Source organism: Canis aureus, chromosome 11, assembly GCF_053574225.1.
Source record: "Canis aureus isolate CA01 chromosome 11, VMU_Caureus_v.1.0, whole genome shotgun sequence".
NCBI lineage: Eukaryota > Metazoa > Chordata > Mammalia > Carnivora > Canidae > Canis > Canis aureus.
The window spans coordinates 12,320,862-12,339,015 of NC_135621.1; the positions used below are offsets into that span (position 1 = coordinate 12,320,862).

At 42.9% G+C, this 18,154-nt stretch overlaps 1 long non-coding RNA gene across 2 annotated transcripts in view; it reads left to right on the forward strand.

Annotated features, from left to right (window-relative positions):
• The window catches only part of LOC144323368 (uncharacterized), a 98,305-nt gene that overhangs the window by 66,232 nt on the left and 13,919 nt on the right, over positions 1 to 18,154 (forward strand). Inside the window, exons 3-4 of one of the 2 annotated variants that reach the window (XR_013388784.1) lie at positions 964 to 1,052; positions 2,023 to 2,123. This is a non-coding gene — a long non-coding RNA (uncharacterized LOC144323368). Of the gene's footprint in view, positions 1 to 963; positions 1,053 to 2,022; positions 2,693 to 18,154 lie in introns of those variants that run through there. The other variant, XR_013388783.1, reaches the window with a different exon arrangement.

An 18,154-nucleotide genomic window follows, 5' to 3' on the forward strand; every position in this document is an offset into this window, starting at 1 on the left:
CAGCCAAGCAAGGAATTACTTTTGACATTTCAATATCTCACCTCCTTCCCTCTCTCCTTATCGAATCCACCACTAGCTTCTATTATTTTGCATTCAAACATCTCTTGATTTCTCCCTCTTTACCTTCACCAACGTCCCAGTCCAACATCCCATCCCAGTGCTATTCCTCCTCTGGACCGTACGATAATCTCCTTACTGACCTACCCATATGCACTCTCATCTTTTTCCAATCTACATCCCAAACCATAGCCAGAGTTAGATTTTTTTGAAATTCAAATGTAATTATGACTTTTTTTTCCCACATTCTTCCCCCAATGCTTAAAACATTTCAATGGTTTCCTGATATACTTTAGGATAAAAATGGAACTCTTTAACATGGTGTATCAGTCAGAAGGCACACTCAGTGTTAAGCTGAAAATAATTTACGGAAGAAACTATTGCATAGGTGTGTGTGTGGGGGGGTAGATTTAAGGGGATCAACAAGGAATGGTGGGCCGGCCACACACTGGAGCTGTGCAAAGAGTTGCAGTCATAACAGCCTGTGACCACTGCCACACTCACAGCCCCCCAGCTGGGAGGGGCAGGAAGAAACGTGTGACTGCTTTCCTCTCCCACTTTTTGATGTCCCTCTGGTGCCTGTCGCCTGCTAAACAAAACTGGCAGTCAGAAGGCAGAGGAGCCTAGGTGATGCAGTCATAGGAGTGGGTCCTCCTGGGCACAGATCAGGGAAGAGAAGAGCAGAAAATTGATCTGGGTACAATTATAGGAGAGAATTGTTTCCTGGGCAACACCAGGAAGGGAAGAGCAGAGTTAGCCTCAGTCATTTGAAATTGATTGAAAAATTTTCAAAAGAAACCCACTGATGAGATATCACTGCCTCCCAGCTCGTTCTTTAGATGACACAGTGACAAAGCTGCTTTGGAAGACCTAGAAATAATTACTCTCTTTGTGTGCACCTTGCAGAGAACCCTGGAAGAGGCATCGCTAAGAGAAGCAGGAGGCCCCGCTAAGCATTGTGCGTGGAAACACATAGTTTCCGGGCCGATAGTTTGGTAAGCTGGTTGATCCATCAGCTGAAGGGCAAGACACTTGATTTAGTGATCCCCACCCCTCCCCCCCTCCACGTGGCTTCCACCCCTTTCTTGGTCCTCCCGGTCCGATAGGAGACTCACAAAGTTGGAAGCACTGATCTACTCAGTCTTCATTGACTGAGGGCCAGGACGAGTTCTCGTTTAGACGGCCTCGCAAGGTCACTGGTTGGTATCCTTGCTTTATGCATCTGTTGAAATCTTTGAATCTGACACATTTTACAGAAATTAATTTATCATACATTTCTGAGCACTTGCTATGTTTCATGCACCGTAACAGATGCTGGATGCCATGAAGTCGGATGACCCAAACTCCTTGACTTCTCTTTTTATATGAACTGAGAAATAAATGTCACATTTTTCATCATTAAATTGGAAAGGATCACATGTTTATTTATTTATTTATTTATTTATTTATTTATTTATTTATTTATTGCTTGTGTCCTTAGGCTATTTTTTTTTCCTACAACAAGAAAGCTACACCCTGTCTGTGGATGGAATCTGGAAAGTAAAAACCCAGGCAGCTGGCATGACAGTGACAAGTTTCCAGGGCAAACCTGTGGTTTGGGAGGCATCTGTGTTTTAAGTGGGCTGGAGATGGGCTGTTTATTTCCCATCTGCAGAGGCAGGCAGTGGCAACAAAGAAAGTTATTGATTCTAGGAATTTGAGACCCATTAAGTCGCTTTCAGAGTGGTGAATGCATTTTAGGCAGGGTGCGGAGGTCCAGACCAGACCACCTCCCGATGGGCTACGCCTTTTCTTCCCTGGATGCTTTCCCGCAAAAAGACATAAAGCACTCTTCACATTATTGAATCAGAGTCGGTATTTCTTTGCACACTCCTCATCATCTTCCCTCTTCCTCATGTTTGTACCAGGGACGTAGATATCAATGTTGCGTCCCCTGAACAGACTTTTCCTTCATCACACTGACAGTGTCCTGTGCCCTGGGGACGGAGGGGACGTAGGTGAATGACCCCAGATCCCTGGTGATCGCAGTCCAATGGAGGAGTCAGAATATAAGCCGGAATAATAAGGTGAGTGCTGGGACAGAGGGGAGTGATCCGTAGAGCTGGAAAGCAGAAGAGGAGGATGAATTCTCCTGGCGGGGGCTTTTCAGAGGAAGTGACCCTACACTGAGCTTTAGAGGAAGGGCTTATAGGAATTCTGGAAGCATCAGAAGAGGGATGGGCCTCGTAGACACAGGAACTATAAAAGTAAAGCATGGGAAGATGAGGGAGCCTGGGCTGCACAGGAAACTGGAAGCAGGTGTAGACTGCAGTGTTTCCCAAACTGTGTTCCAGGGAACCTGGTTCCTCGTTGTTCCTTGCACAAAAAAAGTTTGAGGAGCTTGGACTGAACAAACTTGGGGTTCCTAAACAGCTTTCCCTTTTTAAGTGCATGCTCGTGGGACACCCAGGTGGCTCAGAGGTTGAGGGTCTACCTTGGGCCCAGGGTGTGATCCCGGAGTCCCCGGATCAAGTCCCACATTGGGCTCCCTGCAGGGAGCTTGCTCCCTCTGCTTCTGTCTCTGCCTCTCTCTCTGTGTCTCTCATGAATAAATAAATAAAATCTTTCTAAATAAATAAATACATAAATAAATAAATTCTTGATGTGTTTATTTTTTAATAATAAAATTTATTTATTATTGGTGTTCAATTTGCCAACATACAGAATAACACCCAGTGCTCATCCCGTCAAGTGCTCCACACAGTGCCTGTCACCCATTCACCCCCACCCCCCCACCCTCCTCCCCTTCCATCACCCCTAGTTCGTTTCCCAGAGTTGGGAGTCTTTATGTTCTGTCTCCCATTCTGGTATTTCCCAAACATTTCTTCTCTCTTCCCTTCTATTCCCTTTCACTATTATTTATATTCCCCAAATGAATGAGACCATATAATGTGTGTCCTTCTACGACTGACTTACTTCACTCAGCATAATATCCTCCAGTTTCATCCACGTTGAAGCAAATGGTGGGTATTTGTCATTTCTAATGGCTGAGTAATATTCCATTGATCTGTTTATTAATGACATGACTTCCTTCATATGCCAGTATGCTTTGTGCCTTGTTACTGTCAAGATATAGCACTGTCAGGGGAATCAAACAAGGAGGCAGTGGCCTGGGGTGGCTCTGATGCCCTAGTAGCCTATCCAAAGCCTCAGGCAATTCATATAAATGCCTCTAGGGTAAGAAGAACAATCAATTGCAACCAACCACCTTGGCTTTCCCAAGTAATGTAAGCCAGAGCCAATCAAATAACTTCCTTGCTTTGTTTCCACATCTTATTGATAAAAACCTTGCCCCTGGCTCCTGTTGGTAGAGCACTCCTAACTACTAATTTGGCATTGAATCAAATTGATTTTTGCACAAATAAACTCCTAAAAAATTTATTATGCCTCAGTTTATCTTTCAACAGTGTGACAAGCTGTCCAGATTGCACTGTCCACAGGGCCATTTGTTCACGGCACATCTACTTGGGAAATGCTGGGTAGAGCACAGGATGCTTATGGGAGAGTGGTCAGAAATGAGCCTGGTGAGGATGGTGAATGGTAAAGTGTAAAGCCAGTACCATGCTAACTATTTGTGGATATAGGAGGGATTTGAAGGATTCCTTTAAAATGATGACCCACATGACAAGATGTGCATTTGAGATTGTTACGTTGGAAACAGAGTGGCTGGGACTGGGAGGAACTTTGATAGGAACAAAGGAGATGATTTGTTCTCCCTTCCTTCCTTCCTTCCTACCTTCCTTCCTTCCTTCCTTCCTTCCTTCCCTTCTTCCTTCCAGGATGTATCAAGTGACCATAGCATGCCAAGCAATGTTCCAACACTGACCAGAGCAGACAAAAGGCAATGCTCTGCTGGAACTTACATTCTAGTGGAGAGGGACAGATACAGACTGAGAGAGTGTGGGTGGAAGGAAGCCACTATTTTAAAGAGGATGGTCAGGGAAGGCTGTGAGGGAGAGAGCCTGAGATGTCTAGTAGAAGATCACTCTGGGCAGAGAGCTAGTGCAATGACCTGAGGTGGTGGTTGTGCTAAATTCAAGGTGACCATGGGGCATCTATGTAGAGACATCCAAAAGGCAGATTAATATATAGAAGAGGAATTCACAGAAGAGGTTTAACTCAAGACCTAGGCTTGGGAATCATTTGCATACTGTTTCCATCTGAAGGGATGGGAGTGGTCAGAATGGGAGGAGGGGCAGAGCAAGAATGCACTCCTGGGACAGAAGGTAAAACCAGTCAGAGTTCAAATAGATGGGGTTCCCCGAGTCAGGGAAAGCATGTATCTTATCAGTGGCTGCTTGCACTGACCTTGAGCATCCCCACCAAAGAAGGATGCTCAAGAAGGGGCTTAAAAACCTGAAACCAAATCCACTCGAATGGAGTGGGACAGTTGCCTTATGACACGATAGCTTTCTTTTGTGCAGGGAGAGGTCACTGATCTTTAGTCGGAGAGGACAGAAGCTAAAAAACCAGTATAACTAGACCAGAGCAAGGATTCTCAAGCAGAATAATTTACATTTCACAAAGAGCTGGAGACGTTATCTTTGGGGCAGATCAACCCTGTGGTTTTCTGTCAGTTGTGCAAGCGGAGAGTAAAGACTTTGGAATGGAGAAATTTGAGCTCCAATAAGGCCAAGGTTTTGAGAAGATAATGCAGCATGTTGTTTTAACATGGATAAAGGTGCATCTTTGTAGATTTTGTTTACTTCGTTAGGAGGTAGAAAGGATATTCAGTACGGTGGTGAAGAGCCCAGCTTTTTCAATCAGATGGCCTGGACTCAAATCCCAGCTCTGGATTTACTAAATGTGACTTTAACAAAAAAAAGTTTTAACCTTCTCTGTGCCTCAGTTAGTTCATCTATAGGCTTTTGTTAATAAGAGTCCAGGACTCATAAAGTAGTAGCAAGACGTAGGTTAAATCACATAGAGCGTGGATCATAGGCACTCTAAAAGTTGGCTCAGACTGCCTCTAAATGTATTATAAATTATTGATTATCTCCAGGAAGATTTCTGGTTTTGTCTTTGTCAGGAAATTGGTAAAGGAATATTGGGAGCAGAGACCATGGGGCCCACCGGCAGGAGGAGATGAGGCCCTATAAGGAGAAAAGAACTCAAAGTGAGTGAGTGGCAAATACAAACCACGCTGAATTTTTAGAACACAGAAGCATCCCCCGGAAATCACCAGGGTTCACCGAGCAGTTCGGACTTCCCAGTATTCAGCAGGTTGGGAAGGGAGGCTTTGTGATTCAGACCTTATCCATCCCTATGGAGTAGAGTCCCGGCAGAGTCAGGGCCGGCTCCTGGCTACCTGTAGATGCCACGGACACAGCTCACCTTGCTCCAAATCTCTGTGGAGGAAAACGTGTCCCTGGGTCTCCAAGGGGAAGATAGGCTTTGATCTCTGCTTCGATGTTCTACAGCACAATTGGATTAAGACAGAAGTAAATGGGGACATCAGGCCAATCTCTGTCACTGGAGATTAAGCAGATGATGACTAATTATCTCTTCCTCTCTGTTTCCGAACCAAATGAAAAGCTTTTGAGATTACCTAGAAGAGCCTTGGGCCGCCATCGCAAGTGATGATGTGTATATCTACACTTTGCCGCTCAAACTAGAAACGAACAGCTTGTCTGGTGTTTGAAAACACATTTGTAAACTCCTGGGGGAACTCTTGAAGCCAGACAGATTCTCAGCTTATTGCCTAATTGTTTTGATTGAAAATCTAGACCACATCCTTTTATTTGACAAAGCGTCCATGTCTCTGGATGTGTATCATACATAGGACTTTTTTTTTACTTTTCCTCATTAAGTGCAGTCAGTGGACTGGTATTTGACAGGAAGGAAGAGAGGGAGGAAGGGAAGGAGGGAGGGAGGGAGATGGATAGATTTCTGGAGCCTTTAAAAACAATCCTGGGATCCCTGGGTGGCTCAGCTGTTTAGCGCCTGCCTTCAGCTCAGGGCATGATCCTGGAGTCCCAGGATCGAGTCCCACATCAGGCTCCCTGCATGGAGCCTGCTTCTCCCTCTGCCTTTCTGTCTCTCATGAATAAATAAATAAAATCTAAAAAAAATAAAAAATAAAAACAATCCTTAAAACTTCTGCCATTTGTTTCTGAATTACTCAGAAAGTCAAGCAAAGAAATGCAAACGTTTCTCATAAAACTGAACACATATCAAGCAGCTGTACTTTCAGAGGTGGTGTGGCCTGTTTTTATCACACGGGCCTCAAAGAGTTTGTAGAAATCTGAGCTTCCAGTCTCAGCTCTAATTTGGATTCCTAGGTTGACAATGAACAAGTGATCTGATTTAGTGCCATTTTGTGACTTGCGGTTTGATGCAGTCCTCCTAGGTGTGTCTCGGGGGCATTTAGAAACACGCTGATGTTGCCAGACAGAGAGCCGAGGGTAGGTGTAAAGTGTTTTCGAAGAATGCAATCTGTAGGCATCTTCTGTTTTTGCTTCACTTTGTGACTTCTTGCAGTGTTTCCTCCCTCATCTAAGATCTTTCCCATTTTAATAGCTATTCAACATCCGAAAGTAAAAATCTCTCTAAGATCTAGACAGAAAATCGTATGTTGCTTTAGGTAATCTTACTCTTTGAACTTCCTTCCTATGTGCCTAATGTAGGACAAGATTCCTTCTTTTTATAGTTTCTGAGCACCTTCTCTTTATGTGTGCGATTTAGCAAATGATGCCTGACAAATCTTTTCCCATAACTTCTAACTATCAAAATGTCCTTTTTGTGAGTCATGTTTTGTTTTTTCAGTTTTTTTTTTTTTTAACTTTACTTCGGGGGTTTTAGATTTATGTTTAGCATCCTGAGAAATAAAGATTTTTACAATTTAAAAATAAAGCCAACTTCATGCAGAGGACAAAACTCAACACCATAGAGATGCCATCAGAGGCATAAATGGGTTAGGACCTTTGTGCTTGCAGCACTTTTTTTCCCCTGGAAATCCTTCCTTTTTGATTATCCTTTCTCTATTTTATCCTGCTGGTCCTGAAAAATGGGCAGATGCCACACATCCCCATTCTCACTGTGGTAGACCTGAACTAGTACATTACATAGAAACAAATTGTTATGAAATTGAATCCTTGTTTTCTCATTTTTTGGTGGGGGAGGATGGTATGGCTGGGAAGTGGATCTATGTAGAATGAAGGAATCAGCCATTTAAACTGGTTTGGTAATTAGTTAAAGCAAACAACTACTTGTCTATTTTCCCCTTCACTAAATTGACCAGATGTTTGACAGAAATGAGTGATTAATTAAATAAAAATGGCTATTTCAACACATCAGAAAAATCCATAAATGGGTTAGGAAAGGCTCTGGATGAACTCTGCAGTGCCATAAAAGGCATGAAAAATCTGGTCTGTGCCTTACTATAGCCATTGCCCACTTGAAAGTAACAGAAATTGACTTAGACAAGCAAAAGGAAAAAGAAAGAGTTCAGTGGAATGAAATTGGAAAATCACAAAGACATAAAGGAATGATTAAAAATAAAAATATAAGAGAGGAAGGCATGAAGGCATCTTCAGGATCTCAACACTTAAGCTCATGAGCCTTTTCTCCAAGAAGCTCTTCAGTATGCTTGAGTTCGAGGTACCCCAGCTTTCTCTAACCCCCAAATTCCTGGGGCTGAGTATCCCATGGCCCCAAGTTTGGTCAGTTGTCTGGTCCCATGGCAATTCTGGCAGGATCCTAGAACACAGCTTTGGTTCTTGGAAAGCCCCCCGTAGAAGTGATCTTGCACTGGCTTGGGCCCTCTGAGAAGTGGATGCAAGGGACTTACTGTGGAAAAACCTGTGGAGCATAAAGGGGAGGAGCAGAGGACATCATAATGCAGGTCTAATCCCTGTGAAGGAGAGAAGGAAGCAAGGTTAAACTGCAAAATCTAAGACTACAACATTAGGAAAGTTTTGGCCAAGCTGATGGGAATCCTTGAGCCAAAGTCCAGAATCAGGAAATTCTTGCAACGTTGCAAGAAGCAGCTGACTTAGGGGCTCCTGGGTGGCTCAGGGGTTGAGCATCTGCCTTTGGTTCAGGTCATGGTTCCCCCCGGTCCTGGGATCAAGTCTCCTCAGGGAGCCCACTTCTCCCTCTGCCTATGTCTCTGCCTTTCTCAAAAATAAATAAATAAAATCTCAAAAAATATAAAAAAGAAGCAGCTGACTTACTATCCCTGACGTACTCAGTCATTGGCTGGGAGCAGCCCACAGGAAGAGTGGTCTTGTGTGTGACTCAGCAGCAGCTGGGGCCACCCAATCAGTTACTTCCTTCACAGCAGGGGATCAGAATTGTGTCTCTCCACGGCTGACACAGAACTGTTCCTCAATAAAGGAGAATCACAGAGAACTGGGAGGTCACCCCAAGAGACATCCTCTGCATTAACCTTTTGAGATCAACTCTTGAGAATTTAGTGATGCCTCTAGTTGGGGCTCTATTGGTATCAAGCCATGGATCTCACCGAACCCAGTAATTCCTCAGTTCCTACTATATCCATTCAGCTTTGCATTACCCTGTTTTGTCGCATTCTATTTTAAGGTTCTACGCCAGTAAAATAGAGTTGAATCGAATGTCCTCTACAGTGTCACAGGAAAGTCATCCCTTGGGTAATGATACCTGAACGGTCTTGGTTGTTTTGCTTATATAAGTGCACTTACCACTTAGCACTGGTTTGCTCCACTTTCTTGTTTACAGGCAACCACATCTCTAGAGTTACACTTTGGCTACCGCTTCAACAGGCAGAGCATGACTTTGGTGGCAGAAACATCATCACTTGTCAGGAAAGAGATGGAGTTGGGAGAAGGAGGAATCAGGAAAGGGGCATGTTGAAGGAAAGTAAAGGCCCCCCTGGGCCCCAGCCCCTTGCATACATACTTTATCTTGGCCTACAAAAGCCTCAAGACTCATCTAATTACAGTCTTAACTTTGCTTTTTCCCTAGCTAGTCACTAAAAGAGCCAAGCCAGCTGCCTTTCTGCAGATTCTATACATACACAGACCCTAAAAGTAAGGTACAGGGGCTAGCTCAAAACTACTCTGTAGGTGCATCTCTGATACCACACACACCACATCTCAGGTCCCCTGTGGGGGTTCATCCGGTCTGCTTGATTCTGAAATGTTTTCCTCTGCAACTTCCAGTTTCTCTTTGCAGTGAGAAGATTTAATAAGTGCTACTTAATTAAATGAGTCTCCCTCAAGGCCTTAAAAGCTCCATTTTCAGATGTTTGTAGTATTTTGTATAAGAGCAACGCTGGCACAAATAGAATTCATATTTGACTTTATTAGTCATGATAAATGGCATAAGCTCCTATAATAAATAACTGCCAAATCTCAGTGATTGCACTTCCAGTGTGGCTGTTTCTAATTGAATGGCTATGCGTTAGCTCTCACCCAAGTGGTGACTCAGTGACCCGGGCCATTTCCATCTTGTGACTCCACTGTATTGAAGTTTCAAAGTCACCCCAGCACCGTCCAACAGGAGACAGGAGGAAGACAATGAGAATGTATTACTGCACATGGGAGATTTTTGTCAGCCATGCTGAAAGGTGGCTTATGTCATTTCTGCATAGATTCCATTCACCATCATTCATCTCATGACCAACTAAACTGCGAGTAGGACTGGGAAATGAAATTAGGTGACTACTAGCTGCAGTCCCTACCAGACTGACCGATAAAAACTGGGAGATAAACTACTGTATCTCCTGGAAAAACTGGCCTTCCCTGCCCTCACATGACAAATAGTTGACCTTTTCCTTCCTCTTCTCCTTTATACCCATATGTCATCTAGGAATAGAACTGACATCCATTCTTTCAAAAAATAATTATTAAGCTCCTGCTGTGTGTGTGCCAGACACGATCCTGGATGATACAGTTGTAAAATAAGATGTGATCTGTGTCTTCAAAGGCTTTTGGTTAGGTCGAAGAGAATGAAAGTTCAATCAACAATTAAAGTGAAGAAGATGCTGTGATGAATCCAGGCTTCCATTCTGAGCAAGAACAAGGGATCTTTAGGTTCTGAGGATCAGAGAGGAGTTGCAAAAAGAGGTAACACTTTAAATTAATGGAATTAATGGAATTTGTTCTTTCAGAACAAAGAAGAGTAATGGGCAGTTCAGGGAGAAAGAATTTTTTTTTTTAAGATTTTATTTATTTATTCATGAGAGACACAGAGAGAAGCAGCAGAGACACAGGCAGAGGGAGAAGCAGGCTCCATGCACCGGGAGCCCGACGTGGGATTCGATCCCGGGTCTCCAGGATCGCGCCCTGGGCCAAAGGCAGGCGCCAAACCACTGCGCCACCCAGGGATCCCGAAAGAATGTTGTATAAGAAGAGGGAGAAGATGTAAAAGTACATGTCATATAAATGGTTTAAGTAACCTGGTACGACTGAGGTGAGGCTAGTCAGGTGAGCAAATGTAGAGATGGGGCTAAAGATAAAGATTGATCGGATCATGAAGAATATTTAGGGCTCAGCTGTGGTCTTTGATATGCATGGCAGCCTAATTAAGAGTTTTAAGCACAAAGTGATATGGTTAAAATTTCATTTGATGACAACTTTTGCCATGAAAAGATTATAGATGAATTATCATATGGATTTTAATGTCGTTGTCCTGTGTTTACTGGAAAGGATACTTCTGTTAATCGCTCGAGGACGTGCTTATCTGGCCACAACCCTCTGTGCACTGCAGACATGATAACACTTTATTTTCAAATATGGCTTCCAGTTAAAACATTCTGTTATTGTGATTCAGACTTGCCCTCAGTTTCACAGCTGTCTAAAAAATAACCTCCTTATTTTAGGCTGCTGCGTGCCAAGTTGACATGTCATCCATTTATTAAGTCTGTAAAAATGCTTACCAAGAAACTATTTTGTGCTAAGCACTTGCCAGGAACTGAGTAGGTGGGAGATAGTGTTACAAAGAGAATCGTAGCACTATGGTGGGAAAAGTTCAGGTGCTGAAGCCTAATTCCATCATTTATCACAGGGCGGGAGGGACTCTGAGTAACCTTAGGCAACCTCTCAGAAACTCATCTGAGTTATTATTTTCCAGTTTTCTCTAATGGGGAAAATAATATCTACTTCAGAGTGTTACTGTGAGTGTTCGATAATATCTGTAAAACTCTTCAGAGGGCTCAAAAGGGGGGACGTGGAGTATACGTGACATGATCTCCTTGCCTGTGGCAGACACCACTAATCGCTCATGGCACAATTTCCCGCTGAGCCCACACACAACTTGGGGTGATACTTACATGAAAGTAATTTTGTTATAGGACAGTATCAGAGTCATGCCTCATGAATGATCAGGAATAGCAAGGATTTGGGGCGCCTGGGTGGCCCAGCTGGTTAAACATCTGACTCTTGGTTTCTACTCAGGTCGTGATCTTCTGGTCATGACACTGAACCCCACATCCAGCTCTTGCTCAGTGAGGAGTGTGCTTGAGATTCTCTTCCTCACCCTCTCCCTCAGCTCTCTCTCTCTCTCTCTCTAATATAAATAAATAAATCTTAAAAAAAAAGAAATAGCATGGATTTCAGAGGTGATGTATTAATCTGTATGCAGTAATCAGAAAAAGACTTTTTGCAGGAGGAAGCACATGAGGGAGCCCATGAGATGCAGGATTTCTTTGAATTCCACATTTAGATGACATTTCCAAAGCTTGGCTTCAAGGCCAACTCAAGAGTGTTTCTTCCATCTTCCTCGCACTTGATTTCCTCTACCATAGTTTGTCATATGGAAGTCGCTGGTCATTCTCTATCTTGAGCTAAGCTACTAGAGTTATCTAGCCCTACAATATGTATCAATAAATAATGTTCATATTATTTTAGCCACACAGTATCTTGGGTTGTACTAGATCTTAAAACTCAGGCTAGCAGGTCTAAATCCAGTTCATACCTTTTGTCTTAGCAGAGCTGTTTTGAGTCTGTTCTGTACATGAATGGTTCAAGAGTGACTGAGGTAACAGCAGACAGAATTTGGTGAGCCCTCTCTGACCATTTTCCTTACAGGGCTTCCCCGGTCCCTTTGGTGGTGAGTTTCCTCATATTTGTTCTCTTGAGTCTCCAGGACAAAAAGACTGTGGTTTTTCCACCCATGCCCCTACTGTCGCTAAATCGCTGCTGACTATACCTGGTCCCAGGCTGAAGACAATAATGGAAACCACTCTATTTACTCCATTCCTTTGAGCATGGAGTTCCTGTAAGAATCCAGTTGCCTTGGGGCACTTGAGTGACTCGGTTAAGCATCTGACTCTTGATTTTGGCTCAGGTCATGAGCTCAGGGTCATGAGATCTGGCCTTGCATGGGCTCCTCGTTCAGCGGAGAGTCTGCTGGAGAGTCTCTCTTTCCTTCTCCCTCTGCCCCTCCCCCAGCTCCTTCTCAAATAAATCTTAAAAAAAAAAAAGAATCTGTTGGCCTCGTTGCAGTCCCTAGTGATTTCAGCCAGCTACTTTTTTACCTGTGCCCAGAGTTTATAGCTCTCTATAGGAGGATCTGTGCTTACTCAGCAGTTACCCTATGTTTTCTCTATAACCAGCTTGTAACTGGTAAATTGGGATTTTGCCTATGTGGATGTGATCCCATGATTGCCTGCAAGAATTTCAACTTCAGATACTGATTACTCTTAGCTAAATGACAATGAAGATTTCCATTTTAATTCTTATTAGATTCAGTGCAAATTGATGCAGACTGCATGCCGCATACAAGAAATGGTAGACTAGCTATGACTTACATTTAGAATGTAACTAAAATTAAGGTAAAGCTTTTGAAAGGAAATAAATTGAGCCTAAGGAATAATTCCATTTGGTGTTGATACCCACTTAATTTTAAAGAGAATAATATTTATATATAAACAGTACCTGAAAATTATTTCGCTTTCATTGAGATTCCAAGAGTGTCATCTGATCACTAGGTACATCAGTGCCTTGGGCCTGTCTTGCTTTCTTATTTTTAACAAGAGCCAGGACAGGAACTGCATGATGATTATCTGTCGCAGTCATTAGCTAAGCTGTTTTGGAGAGGAATTCTAATGATACAGAAAATCTGGTTAGTGCAGACACCAACTCCCAAACTTAACTGTATGTTTCCTCACTTATAAATAAATCTCATTTGACTGTGGCCAAACTACTCAAAAAGAATTTTTTCCTCCGTTTCCTCAACCATGATAGCTAGACTTGCAGGGTTTGGGGTGAAAAGAGATGAATGAAGGAAAAGAAAGTAGTCAGCAGAGTGCTGAGCACGTATCTGGTTAGTAAAATATCCATGGCGAGAGGTGAGAGGTTTTGTAATGTGGTCAGCACTTGGCGGGGCTGAAATGCATTCCCCAGAATTCCCTTTCCTGGGCACTTCCCCCTGGGGTGGCCTACAAAGGAGAGTCCAGCGGGCTATTACTTAGCGGGCAAAATGAAGCAGCTACCATCCTGTCGTTCACACACATTGTTGTTGAGTCGCTCATCTCGTTGGCATGAGATAGCGGATGAGCTCACTACTTCCCTCCTTCTTCCAGAACCTTCTTCAGCTTCCCTGAGCCATTTGTGTGTTTCCTTCCTGGACTAAGGATCCCCATTTCTGCAGGATGGCCAAATCATTAAGGCCAGAGATAACGGAAACTAGAGGGAGTCTCAGTCCCTCCCTGCGGCCTCCAGGTCCTACTGTTGGGTTTCCACCTGTCCTGATTCTCCCTGGTTCTATGTCTGTCTTCTCTTGCTCACTCACCTGACTGTGGCTTCAAGCTCCAGGGCCAGACAGGGGGGCAATGGATGCCCACAGACTGCTGAAGCACATCTCGCAATTGTGTGAAGTCTAATCTCTATGACACATGGCTCTCTCTCTCTCTCTCTACACACACACACACACACACACACACACACACACACCATATCTGCTTCTCTGAATGCTGCTACATGCAAACAGTAGTTGAGAGTCCTTCCATCAGTAATCCTCAAATTCAGCTAAAAATCCTCCTTGACTGGCTATGACCATGACTTACTGTTAATAAGGTGCATGGGCGCCCTTGGAAAGACCATAGTTTTCTGTTACTGAAAGTATCTGAAGAGCACCAACCCCTCTAATAGTAATTAAAATAAGATTAATGGACGCTTCTCGAGTATTTCCTATCCTACTGGTCAGGGACCATTTCACATGTGTCCTAAGAACTCTGTGAAGTAGGCTTTCGCATCACCCCCCTTTCTCAGATGAGGAAACTGAGACCACAGCTTAGTTCACTCCCTCAAGTCCTGTATTTACCAGAGCCTGAGCTCACACCCCCTGCACTGGTTCAAATCCAAAGCCTGTGCCTTCAGATAGGACTTTCCAAGGCTTCCTGGTGCCGAGGCCGTGTGTAATCGTACAACCGGTGAAAACCACCTAACAGGATCACTAAGGAGGAACTGGCTAATTGCTTAGTTTGGGAAGACGCAGGCAGGAGTGGGTGGCAGTTCATTGATTAAGATCAACCAGTGAGGACTTTCCAGCCTTCTCACTTACAAGATTACGTCCTGTCTGCTATAGTTTTGGGTGTGTGATCCACACTCCACCTTTCATTATTCCGATTCTTTTCCCACTCTTGCTCTCCGCTCCCGGCTTTCTTCTTTTTTGATTTTTTTTTTCCTTGCCAGCACTCCAGACTGGAAATATTTTAGGAGCAGCTTGCTACATGATATTTCACTAAAAATAATACAAGTCAAGTTATTGGCAAAAGAGTCCGCCTTGGAGGAACACCAGTTGTGCAAAGCCCGGCGTGGTAGTTCTGGCCTGGATTTTCGAGGAGGATAAATCCCTGAGACCTTGTATCCGGTGGTGAGGGTGTCCGGGCTAATGGAGATAAGTGTCATCTCGGTTCTGCTGACAGCGTGTGAGGCCTTGCTGGGAGAACACTTTGGGACAAATGGGTCTAATGGATTTGTACAAGTCACCTGTCACCTTTGCCAATTCACTCTCCTCCTCTGACCTTTAATGGTGTGAGCTCCACAGGGCTCCCTTCTCCCCTCTTAGTACTCTACAGTCTCACTCGCCCATTCGATTTCTGGGCTCAGCCCCTCAGCCTCATGGTTAGATGTGTGGACTCTGGAGCCAGATACCCTGGGTTCAAATCCTGACTCTGCATCTTCAAGCTGGGTGGCTTGAATAATCCTGGTAAAAGAGGTTTAACAGTGGCACTCACCTTGGAGAGTTGTAAGGAAGAGTAAGACAGTTTAGTGTCTATAAAGTGCTTAGATAGTGACCGGAAACTAGGAAACATCTGAAAGTATTTATTACAGAAACTTGCAAATAGATCTAGTTTAGACATTTCTGCTATATTTCAGGCCCAAGTACCTAACTGTCAACTCCATGTCTCTGCTTGGATGTGACACAGACATTTCCAGAACTGAAGTTAATCTCTCCTAAAACATTCTCTGCCTTGGGAGGTCCCCATATCAAGGTCCATCCTCCCTACTTCTAAGCAGTCCAGAAACGCGAGAGTCGTGTTCACTCACTTTACCCATTATATTATTGGTTCTGGCTCCTACATACTTTTCAAATCCTTCTATTTCTCTCTACCAGCTTTGCCATCCCTGGTGGGCAAAGTCACTATCACCGGCTTTCTGGATCACAACAACAGATGCGAGTAGTCTCCCTATCTCTGTGGTTGTACCTCTCTGCTTGGTTCCCTAAACTGTGGAAAAGGAGATCGTTCAAAATTTTTAAAAATAGGACAGGGACATGAATTAAAACAAAACAAAACAAAACAAAACAACAACAAAAAAAACCTTCTCCCATGAATTTCCATTGTTTATAAAGTTCCAGATAGGCCTTCATGACTCTATGGTCTCTGACTCCATTTTCTTCTCCAGTTTGAACCCTCATCCACACCTGCCTTCTTCCTGTGGGTCTTCTTTTAGCTCACTGAACACCTCATATTTCTTCCCATCTCAGAAACTCCAGAGATGTAGTGTCCTCTGTCTCTTCTTGCCACTAGTCCTATCCCTGACTGCCTCCACCTACTGCCTCCACTCTCCCTTCAAGATGTGACCAGATATCACTCCTTGGGTCCTGGACCACTTTGGTATTGGGCATTTCCATCATGCGTTCCTTCTGTGTCACTTACTTCAATCATAATTTAAATATCTTTATGTAATTTCTGTCTTCCCAGGAGTCTTCCCACCAGACAAAGTCTTTGTCCTATTCAGTGTTGTATTTCCGACACATAGAATGAGTCCCATAGAATGAGTTATTCAGTGACTGAGCAAATATTATAAGATTTTACTCATATGGTCACGCCTTTGATCTTATCAATGGGCATAGCTAAGGAATAAATTAGGCAACTGCCCACTCTGACCCCAAGCCCATTAAAAAAAAAAAAATTATCTTGGGTTCACAGATCCCAAACTTCTAGAAATGTAAGGTTCACGTTTTTTTAAAAGATTTTATTTCAAATTATATTGCCATAATTAGGAAGCATACCTGATATCTCTAAAGACGTTTCTTTTCTATAAAGCACATTGTCTATGGTTTTGCATAACCTACAGCAAGACGTTCTGTTTCTACACAGTTTCTTTCCCAAGGCATGCCTTTATTCCTATCTGTGACAAAACATGAAGAACAATCAAATCTCATCGTGATCCTTTATTTCAACTTTGTCCCCAGTGCCTATAATAAGCCACAAATCACTGAAACAGATAATTCTTTTCATCATTCCTCAGTGGCTAAATCACCAGGAAAGCACAATAATACCCCAGGAAAAAAAAGAAAAGGGAATGAAAGCCTGCTCAAAGGACACATTTACATTCTTAAGAATTTCGACCTTTTTTGATGAAATAAGCTTCATCGTAAGAATCAGCAACTTCTCAGACCTTTGTTTTCAGGAAGCAAGAGGAGAAGAAAGCAAAAGTGCCCTTGCTTGCCGAGTACTCAATGATCAACTATGAGACTATGTGCGAAGATATATAATATTTTATATGTAATAATATAATTTAATAATATATTTTATATGTGAGTTATAAATTGAGAACAAAACATTTGAAGAAATAGAAAACAAAACATTTGAAGTCAAATGTTTTTAGCTCTAACCTACTATCATGTGTTTACTTGGTTTGCTTTTGGTCTCAAGCAAAATATCTTTGAATTTTAAAACCTGTTTTTTCTTACTCTCTGGATTCACTTATGTGGATTACAGCTGCGTTTTCTTCTCTCTGTTGGATACAGAAATGAAGCAGTGGAACACATGTTCTTTTTCTTCATAGCCTGGTTGCAGCTTTCTGCTTTGCTTACTCCTTAAACTTTTTCCGGGACTTCAAACTGCGTGTGAAACCATTTCCATTTTGCTTGTTGAGTTGAACTAGATTATTGAGCTTGGTCAACTATCTAGGCCTCAGGAGAATATATGGATTGCTCTAGAGGATCATTAAGGTCAGTTTTCAAAAGGAGTTATAGAAATTGGGGATGTCTTAGCCCTTTTCTACATTACTAACTTAGACTACCCCACCCCCAACCCCGAATCTTTTGAGTTAATATTTTAATAAGTACAGCCTCTTGGTGATAAAGAATCCCACAAAGATACTGCCTATGACATAAAGTAGCACTTTGCACTACTAAAATAACTTTCAGAATTTCAAAGGTGGTATTCTTATTACAATAATTAAGGGTTTGTTGTCCATTTGCATAAATGCATGACAGTTTTAAGAAGTTCCATTAGGTTCCATCTTTCTCAACTAAAGGGTTCTAGTCTTACTATCCTATCATCCCATAGCTCAGAGAATTTCCCCTGAATAGCAGACATTTGTTAGATCAGAATCCAGTTTATCCCCAGTGGTTACCTGAGGATCCAGCCACTCTCACTATATATGGTCCTGGTGAAGTTGCTTTTGACCTCACCCCAGGAATGGTGTCTGAGCTAAGCTTGGCCACACAAAGGCTCATATTTCTCTGTCCATAGTGACTGGCTTAGAGATAGACATGTGACCAAACCAATGCCATTAATTTACTATTGAAATATTTCTCATGACTTTTGGAAGAGATTGGCATGCTATTTTGGTCTGCATTTTTAAGAGGAAATGTGTGTTCTGGGGTTGTTGCAGCCATC